The following is an 8,916-nucleotide window of genomic DNA, read 5'->3' as shown; positions in this document are numbered from 1 at the left end:
GAACTCATGTTTTTGTTTGCATACGTCTCTAACAGGAAGTTCCACAGCAGAGATCAGAGACCACAGACATTTCAGAGATCAAATAGTACAGACTGACTGCAGTGTGTCTGAGGTTGTGATGGAGAATAAAAGATTTATGTTTAACTAATGACTTTGTATCTGTACTCTGACTCACATTAAGGACAGTGGGTGCATGGACTGGTGTGACTGACAGAGATACAGTGGGGGAAATGGGTGGACAGTACAGCAATGATCACTGAATTTAATGCTGATGCTGACACTTACAGTTGTCTACTACTGTCACAAAGTAAAACCACGAATAAGTCAATTTTGTGTTTCACCCGAAAATAAGAACGTGAAACTGATACATGTCTGATACACACACATATTTACGTGCACGCACATAGACACAGACACACACACACACACACAAAACAAACATACATTAGTGGGGTTATGGGTGTAGCCCTGAGAATCTACACTGATGTTTATACCACCATGAGTCTGATGTTGGTACTTACAGTTTTTTGCTTCTGTAGAAGGTCACACACACACACACACACACACACACACAAAACAAACATATGCACAGGCACATATTCTAATACTCATGCTGTAAACTGAGTGTAGTGCTTTAAATAACAGTCTGAAGAAAAGAACTGACTTTTCAACACTAAGAGCACACCAAGAGCTCTTTCAGAGTGACCTCTGACATGATGGGCTGGACTTCCTGTGACTAATGTTTTTCTCAACTCTTTAAGAGTCAGTTTCATGCAACACAAACACAGAAATGCAGATGCACATAGAAAGCCCTGACATACAGCGACTACAACATTAACTCAGTGTAATCGTGTGTGTTAGAGAATTAGAGAGTGGAGATGTCTGTGTGTATTTATGATAATGTCAACAGTATCGAGAGAAGTGAACTGAACAGAGGAGAGAGAGTGGAGATGATGGTGGATATGATGTGTGCGTGTGTGTGTGTGTGTGTGCGTGTGTGAGAACATTAAATCTTATGACTGATTAGCTGCTGCATCAGAAATTAATCTCATTTTAATCTCATTAATCTCACAATTGACTAGAGTGCACTCTCCCGTGATCATGCTATTGGAATAAATTTACATGATTCATCACATCTGAAGTTTGTTGTCTCTGAGACTTAGCAGCTCACCATGAGGAGACCCCAACTTTCCCTTACAACAGCTCAAATTAGACATCTAATATTGATCAAATTATTTTACCTGTTGAACTATTTACAATTTACAATTTGGTATTTGGCAGAAGCTTTTAGCCAAAGCGACTTACAACAAGTGCATCAGTCAGATTCCTAATACCTCATAAGCAGAAATCGCAATAAGACTGAGTGTTAATTTACCCCTTCGTATTGCGCCCCTGGAATACTTTGACAGTGAGTGACAAACATAGATACAAGACAAGGTTTTTTTTTTTTTTAATGTAAGGAAAGGGAGGTTAGGCAGTGGGGGACAGGTGGGTCCTGAAGAGGTGGGTTTTCAGTTTCCTGCGGAAGATGGCAAGAGATTCCGCAGTCCTAACAAGAAGGAAGTGTGTAATAACAGTAAATGTCAGGGTTCCTGCATGAACTGTTGTCTGTGTTGTGCCCCTGCTGGTCATTTCTGGTGTTAGCTGTCATTTGTTTTTGGGGGGTTTTTGTCATGTGCTTTTGTTTATTTTGGTTTTCCATGTGCTTTGGCCCCGCCCCTCACTTATTGTGTCAATGTGCTCACCTGTCTCTCGTTGGAGTTGTATTAGTCTGTCTATTTAAACCCTGCCTGTTCTACCCTTTGTTTGTTAGTTCGTACCGCATTCCCCAGTGTGTCGTTTTAGCCTTCTGTTATTCTGATTGCTGTCTGTATTTGACCTCTGCCTGTTTTTCTTTGTTTTTTTGGGCTGTTTTTGCTTCTTGGATTTTGCTACCCCTGTCTTGCCCTGCACCTGTTTTTTGAACCTTCTGCCTATCCCTGGAATTCGCCTTTGTCTGTTGTTTTGGATTGTTCGCCTGTCTCTGCTCTTTGGTACGACCTCTGCTTGTTTTTTGGATTCTGCTTTCTGTCAAGTGTATTGAAAGACTGTTGCGTGTCACAAAAATCCCTAATTCATTCACTGGTGAGTCTGCAACTGAGTCCTAAGTGTTCCCTGGCAGTAAAAGGCAGAATGGTCTTGATGTGCAAAAACACCTTACATGTGAGCACTGAATACACAGAAATATTTGGTCTTTTGAAAATCAATTTAACTTTGTCAATGACATGTTTTCAGATATGAATTATATATGTTCTGGTGCATTACTGTGTTTGATGTTTAAACAAATAAATTCACATACAGTGCCTGGTCCTGTGCATACAACTGTATTTCCTGTTTCATTAAAATGCGCTTCGCAACTGGTTTTGTATTTTTAGGGGGGGAAATGACACTGGTTTATGGAAGAAGTTACATCGTTGATGTTCCATCTGGTATTATGTATCTGATAAATGTCACTGGTTATAAGCGGTTATAAGACTGTCTGTGTGTCATTGAGAGTGATTGACGGTGTGCTACAAGATGTACTAGTAATTTCACAAAACATCACACGAGGGCGATATTGACACCAAAATGATCTAAATCCTTTGGTTAGGCATCATCCTTTACGATGAGACCAGTGTACTAAAGACACCAAAACAAAACGCCCACCAAAAAAAAAAAAACTGACACATCTGAAGAACCAATTCAAAACAATCATTATAGATTTACCAAAGCGGGAGTGCGAATTTTGTTTGCAGTTTTGTGAAAAATCAAACCTGGAATGGCGGTTAAAGAATAGGTTACAGGTCAAGAAGTTAAAGTTGTGTCTTCTCTCTGGTTTGGATCATTTGGAAACTAAAATCTACGTCCCACGCTCGCTTTGATGTCTACTGATTTCATTACAACATCGCGGCTACTCTCCTCTGCATGCGTGACCATGTTGTTGACCTAGAGGGCGCTACATGGCGGTGGGAGAGTAGGACGGGCAACAATATCTTTGAATGCAAAGTCAGAAGTTGGCGAGAGAGAGGGTGAGAAAGTTCGCTACCTCACTGAATGAATGTTCTTTTAACTGGAATAGAGGCATCTTTGTGAATAACTACAGGCACTACGTTTCTATAACTGCCTGAACTTTTTCTAATCTGAAAACAAACACGAGAAACACTATATTATTGTGTGCGCAATTTATTATGAGAAAATAATTATCTTTTATCTGACATACGTTTATCCTGCAGTAAAATCCGATTGTCATTAGACTGAATTCATCCTATTTTCCGTGTATCATCTGTTTCACTCTGAAATGCAGCCGAGTCTTTTCATCGCAATTCTATTTCTACCGCTCAACTTTGCTGGTGCTGAGTCGACAGCCAGGTGCTCGTCGTGGTGCGACGTGAACAAGTGTCCGATTCCCAGCTGTCCAAGTGGCTACGTCCCCAGCCCCTGCAACTGTTGTTTGGTTTGTTCCCTGGGAGAAGGTGAGCCGTGTGGCAGGAAGGACGACTTGCTGTGCGGAGATGGACTCGAATGTAAATTTCCGGCTGGAAAGCGATTGTCCAAGGGATTTTGCCAATGTAAAATAGGGCAAAAGGTGTGCGGGAGCGACGGGAAAACTTACGGCAACGTCTGCAAGATGAAGGCGGCAAGTCGCAAGGCACGGCAAAGGGGTGAAGTGGCAATAACACGAGCGCACAAGGGACAGTGTGCACCTGTCAGAACAGGTAGGTCATCATCACTGACGGGTGTGCTTTACGTCTTTGTTTGGATTTTATCCCTATTTACGGAAATAACGTTTCTCGGAATTTTTTTTCGACTTTTCAAAGGCAAAAATGTCTCCTTTTGTGAGTCAGTCGCTTTACTGAAACTTTACTCACTCAACTTACTGAAATTCGTTTTATGGTCTGGAACAAAATGTATTGGGTGTTTATTGTGTATTGTAAATGCACGAAAATCTGGATGGGAAATTGTAATTAAGTGGTACTGTAGCACTATGGTTATGACTAATTGGCCGTGATTTAACTTTAATAGTTTGTGCTGTGTAGTGTAGCCAAAATCGCTTATTTGGGATCATGGAAGTGATGTGCAGGCCCCTGTCCTGCTGTGATATCCCGGATGGTGTTAGTTCGCTGTCTGATCCATGCCTGTCGGAATGTAGAACACTCCTTTAAACTACCCAGTGTTCCGAAGCCCCGGAGCCCAAAAATTGTATTCGGGACAGCCCTAGTTTTGACGCACTCCTTCATACATTATTTTAGCACATTGAACGGAGTGAAGAGTCGATTGCTTTGTTACTGTTCGTGCTTTCTGGGTTTGATCCAGTCTTGGTGGCACCAGGTCATGGTTATATATATTCCATGGTTATATAACAGTGTCAGTTGTTTGTCTCCAAACTAATACGCACGCTTATGCTCTGTTTCGTCTCAGATTCTGTTTGAATGGATAGTCTGGTGAGGATGGTCATTAGACAAAAATCAGGGCACTGAAATGTGGGTTAGTGGTGGTGGGGAGAGCGGGGCTCTTCCTCTCAGGTGCCGCGATTGTCTCTAAATAGATGTGTTCTCCTTTGTCGATGTCTACAGTGTGTTTACACTGTCCAGAAGAAAAAAAGTTGCCTTGAATTGTGCTATTCTCTTCAGGTTTGTTCTGTATGGCGAGAAAGGCTTAATGTTGATTTCGCATGAGCGCAATTGTAGGAGCGCACTAGAAGAACGACATATACCCTCTCTCACACTATAGGAAAAAAATTAGAAGCGTTTACTCAAAGTTTTAAGATTTTGATCTGTGCAGACACACAGAGTAAAATCAGACATACAGAGACTGCAGCGTTAACTCAGTGTAATAGTGCGGTAGAGAATGAAGAGGTCTGTGTGTATTTATGATACTGTAAATGGTATTGAGAGAGGTGAACTAGACTGCTAAGAGAGAGATTTGGGATGATGGTGAATATTTATGAGAGTACAGACACTGTGACGTTAAGAGATGCCTACATACAGAGAGACGACATTTCCACAATGAGAAACACTCTGACTCAGTACACAGGTATATCTTAGACAGGAAGAGTGTATCAACATGTTCAGGGACCTTGATGTAACCAAATTATTTCGTCCGCACAAATTAGCAGATAGAATCATGAAAGAGAAAGTTTCAAGCTTGTGAAAATGAGATTAGCTGCAATATCAGAAGTGACTCTCAGTTGCTTGTGTCCTTTAATTTCAGTTAGTTTCCCAGTGACTTGGGAATAACCTAAACAGGGAAAGCAAAGAGAAAAAGATGCAGGCAATGAGCAAATAATGAAGCTGTTAACTCATCAACATGTGAACCTGAGAGTTTAGGTCTGGTGTTCTCTGCCTCCCTCTGGTGGCCAGATGAAAACTGACAACTTTCTACTCTACATTCATAATGCATTTGCCAAGAGAAAGGGAAACTAAGAGTAACCCAATGTTTGCGAGGATTTCCTGTTTCCAGGAGACTAAGTTCGTCTGAGAGGTAGAAGCTTATTTAAAGAGCAGCCTTTAAAACCAGGAATCTTACCCCATTTCAAGTTTCTAAGACCAACACTGTAAAACCCCAGAGAGACACACAAACATCTTGCCTTGTTCATAAATAGGTGGTTAAGATAAAGGATTAAAAACTCTTTAATATAAGTTAGAAAAGCTTTATGAAAGCCTTCATATTGATGAATTATTTTAAGATGGATTCAGCAAACTTTTGACTCCAAGACGGTTTTGTAAAACCCACTGGGGTGTTCACTCGCTTTCTAAGCCGCTTATCCTAATCAGGGTCACGGGGGGTGCTGGAGCTGTCTCCAATTCACCTAACCTGCATGTCTTTGGGAAGAAACCGGAGCTCCCAGGGGAATCCCACGCAGACAAGGGGAGAACACGCAAACTCCACACAGAAAGGACCCGAGAACTCCAGACCGTCTTGCTGCGAGACGAAAGCGCTACCCACTGTGCCACCCGTGCTGCCCTTGGTAGTGAGTTTTGAAAGTGAATTAACTGAAGAGTGCACTTCCTGTTTGGGTCAGAAAGCCTTGAATTAGGCCCATATTCAAAACAGCATTTTCACGTCATTAAAAAAAAAAAGATCACCAATTATTTCCCACACATTCTCCACATGACTTCCTGTGGTTACAGCTTCCCATGGCTATCAAACGCATGTCTCAGAAGACTCAACTGAAAGATAACAGCTGTGGCAAGACCTGTAGAGACGTGAAGAGACTGCAGTATTAACTCAGTGTAAAAATGTGTGTTAGAGAAAAGAGATGACTGTCTGCATTGAATATAATGTCAACAGTACTGAGAGAGGTGAACAGGACAGAGGAGAGAGAGTGGAGATGATAACGGATATTTATGAGAGTGCAGATGATGTAAGAGAGACCCATCAACTCAATACAAAGGTACTGGGACAATTTCATTCATACCTGCAAAGGTTGGAAGGTAGGGAAAGAAATAGAAAAAATGACAGCAGACAGAGGGGGGGGGGGGGAGTGTTTGAACTAAAATGTCTCTGTGTGTCTGTTCATGTCCTCAGGAAGTGACAGATGCTACAGACTGACTGCGGTGTGTCTGGGGCTGCTGTGTGTTTTATACAGCACTGGCACTACGATGGCTGACTTCAGGCCCTTGGGGACCGTTTCCAGAGGTAGAGACAGGTTGAAGATTCTTGTGAATACCTCAGCCCGCTGATCAGCACAAGTCCTTAAGCACAATGCATTGAGCACAATGCATTGAGCTTGTTGGACAGTGTGAAATCACTGTGGGGGCAAACAGCGTTGCCCTTGTAGTCAGTGATAGCCCTGATGACTTGCTACATGCTCCTGGTGTCAGCACTGTTGAAGTGGTCCTCTACATGCTGTATATGGATATCCTTAGCCTTTTTTATGCCTATTTTTCGGTTTGATCTGGCAACATTGTATGCTGTTGTGTCACCAGATTTAAAAGCATTGTAGCGTGCTTTTGAGAGATTTTGTACCTCTTTGTTCATTGGGGGACAAGCCCCTTTAATTGGCCTGAACTTGTCTTTCATGGGAAACAACCTCAAAGGTTCTTCCCTTTCTGCCAGGGCCGCCGAAATTTCAACCTTCGGAAAACACGTTTCATAGCTCGTTGGTCTAGGAGTATGGTTTTCGCTTTGGTGACAAGAGGTCTCGGGTTCAAATCCCAGACGAGCCCCTTTAATTGGCCATGAACATGTCTTTCTCAGGAAACCGAGGTTGGCAGTGTCTTAGAATTTCATCCCCTTCTGTCAGGCCCGCCAAAATATTGACCTTCGAAAATCCATATTTCATGGCTCATTGGTCTAGGGGTATGATTCTCACTTTGGGTGCGAGAGGTCCCGGGTTCAAATCCCGGACGAGCCCCTTTAATTGGTCTGAACTTGTTTTTCGCAGGAAACCATCTCAAAATTTCATCTGCCTCTGCCAGGGCCGCTGAAATTTCAACCTTCAGAAAACACGTTTCATGGCTCGTTGGTCTAGGGGTATGATTCTTGCTTCGGGTGCGAGAGGTCCTGGGTTCAAATCCCAGACGAGCCCCTTTAATTGGTCTGAACTTGTCTTTCGTGGGAAACCACCTCAAAATCTCATCTGCTTCTGCCAGGGCCGCCAAAATTTCAACATTCTGAACAGTGCAGTTTGTGGCTCGTCGGTCTAGGGGTGTGATTCTCGCTTCGGGTGCGAGAAGTCCTGAACTTGTCTTCGCGGGAAACTGAGGTTGGCAGGGTCTCAAAATTTCGCCTGCTTCTGCAAGGGCTGCCAAAATTTCAACCATCAGAAAGTTACATTTCATGGCTCGTTGGTCTAGGGGTATGATTCTCGCTTAGGGTGCGAGAGGTCCCAGGTTCAAATCCTGCACGAGCCCCCTTTAATTGGTCTAAACTTGTCTTTTGAGGGAATACGAGGTTGGCAGCGTGTTTATCGTTTACTGTCACAGAATTCCAGGAGCTTAATAGGGAGGGTAATTAATGTACAGCCTTATTGTGATCTCTGTTTATGAGGCAATAGGATCTGACTGGTGCACTTACAGTAAGTCGCTTTGGCTAAAAGCGTCTGCTAAATACCAAATTGTAAATTGAATGTTTAGGTATCCTCAAATATGGAAGGAATGCCAACCGTCGACACAGCAAAGACAGCGAGCTCTGGATCAGATGATGTAAATAATGTCTATTAAAGAGTGTTACATTTTAAAAAAGTGTGACTTGTAGTTCCTCATATTCATCATCTCTTTTTTCATATTACTGAGTTGAAAGTCAAGTATTCCGAAACATCAGGCCAGAACAATGACATCACGTCAGAGACATTTGAAGCTTCGTTCAAAAAAGCTTGGCTAAAATTCAATTAGCAAGAAGAGGCATTCGATACAGCCCTACTGAACCACATATACTCTGTTACACACGTATCTGCAAAGCAAATTTCCCGGACTTTTCCAAAACTTTCTGAGTTTATTTATTTTTCCAAAACTTCTCCAGGCTTGGAAATTTCTATTTTCAAATTCCATGACTTTTCCAGGTTTTTCATGACTGTACGAACCCTGTAGATACTTTTGAAAGAAATATGATCAAACTTCTGTGGATTGTGTGAAATGTATTTCAGCCTTTTTATGTATTTGTCGGTTGTTGTTAATCTCCTCATGCACTTCAATCCTCTGATCTCTCATGCTGAATGGTCTCCCTATAGTTAGCATCTCCTAGCTCGTTAGCTAACAGAAACATTACTAAACAGCACTAAAGATTTGAAGAAGTAATGGACAAGAAAGAATTTTTAGCACTGTTTGGATCTCCATATTTTCTTATTTCACACCAACTGAATGAGCAGTGGAGAGGACAAAGGCAAGGGATCCGCATGAGACGTATGTTGACAACTGCAGCACTTACCATGACAGACGTAAGTTTGTTAGCTGGTGT

The 8,916-nt window shown here is 42.2% G+C and overlaps 3 non-coding genes across 3 annotated transcripts; all 3 read left to right on the top strand.

Moving 5' to 3' along the window:
- Positions 1–7,303: 7,303 nt before the first annotated feature.
- Positions 7,304–7,375, top strand: trnap-ugg (transfer RNA proline (anticodon UGG)). The gene has a single exon. It is a non-coding gene; the product is annotated as a tRNA-Pro (tRNA).
- Positions 7,376–7,477: 102 nt separating this feature from the next.
- trnap-cgg (transfer RNA proline (anticodon CGG)) lies at positions 7,478–7,549 on the top strand. Its single transcript has one exon. It is a non-coding gene; the product is annotated as a tRNA-Pro (tRNA).
- Positions 7,550–7,802: 253 nt separating this feature from the next.
- Positions 7,803–7,874, top strand: trnap-agg (transfer RNA proline (anticodon AGG)). Its single transcript has one exon. It is a non-coding gene; the product is annotated as a tRNA-Pro (tRNA).
- The last annotated feature ends 1,042 nt before the right edge of the window (positions 7,875–8,916 follow it).

The sequence above is a fragment of the Chanos chanos genome, chromosome 11 (genome assembly GCF_902362185.1).
Source record: "Chanos chanos chromosome 11, fChaCha1.1, whole genome shotgun sequence".
Taxonomy (NCBI): Eukaryota; Metazoa; Chordata; class Actinopteri; order Gonorynchiformes; family Chanidae; genus Chanos; species Chanos chanos.
The sequence above is the reverse complement of the archived record's forward strand: the minus strand, read 5'-3'. Positions and strand labels throughout refer to the sequence as shown.